The sequence below is a fragment of the Amphibalanus amphitrite genome, unplaced genomic scaffold (assembly GCF_019059575.1).
Source record: "Amphibalanus amphitrite isolate SeventyFive unplaced genomic scaffold, NRLGWU_Aamphi_draft 000208F_arrow, whole genome shotgun sequence".
Taxonomy (NCBI): Eukaryota; Metazoa; Arthropoda; class Thecostraca; order Balanomorpha; family Balanidae; genus Amphibalanus; species Amphibalanus amphitrite.
In genome coordinates, this window is record NW_024881703.1 from 694,664 (window position 1) to 695,540 (window position 877).

An 877-nucleotide genomic window follows, 5' to 3' on the forward strand; every position below is an offset into this window, starting at 1 on the left:
AGGAACACGTGTACCAAAAACGGCGGCGCTGCGCGCCGCCGTTTTTGAGATATTCGCGAAAAACCTGAGGGGGGAGGCGTAAAAACGCCCCCCCCCCCAGCACGGCGCGGGTTAAGGGAGAGGACATACCACTGCTTTTTGGCAACATAGCGATATCTCGGCCCCGTGAAGCAATCTCGTTGAACGTCTTTCGATGGTTACAGTCCCGTTTCGAATGACATGTAGCTAGAACCAGTATGTAAAAAGAAGCTTATCGAGTCCTAATAAATAAAGAAGACGCGTGCATTTAGAAGACGCGTGCAGTGTGCAGGGCACGGGCCATGTCGCAAGAGCATTCACAGTGAGGGGATAAATAGCCATCAGTGGGCACCATTGAAAAAGCGAAAATGACAACGACACCCTGTGTTCCAAGGAGGTCACCCATCCAAGTACTAACCGGGCCAGATGCTGCTTGACTTCAGTGATCGGACGGGAACTGGTATTTTCAGCATGGTATGGTCGTTGCCGACGAGGGCCGTTCATCTTTAACTCCTTTATCTGTAACATAAAAGATGACGTCAGAACTCTGGCACTGACAAGTCTCAAACACCACAGTCATTGCCTTTGGCCAAGCGGATGGCTTGAGTGATGGCGCTGCTCAGTCTCATTGCTTATGTGATCGCCAAAAACACTGCCAGCAAAGGTCATGTGGCCCAAATTTGCACAGCAGATTGTGGCCCACCCAGTAGAGCTAGAGCGCTAAAAATGGCACCAATCGACTCGCCACCATCTAATCTTACTTTCCCAACACCCATTTGACCTCTCCAGGTCAGGTGATGACCTAAGGTCATTTGTGGGCTATGTCGAAAATACACTTGCACAGCAGTTTTCGAGTAGA

General features: G+C 50.2%; 1 non-coding gene across 1 annotated transcript; it reads right to left on the reverse strand.

The window, feature by feature from the left end:
• Positions 1–387: 387 nt before the first annotated feature.
• On the reverse strand, positions 388–506 carry LOC122385107. The gene has a single exon (XR_006257160.1). It is a non-coding gene; the product is annotated as a 5S ribosomal RNA (ribosomal RNA).
• Between the last annotated feature and the right edge of the window lie 371 nt (positions 507–877).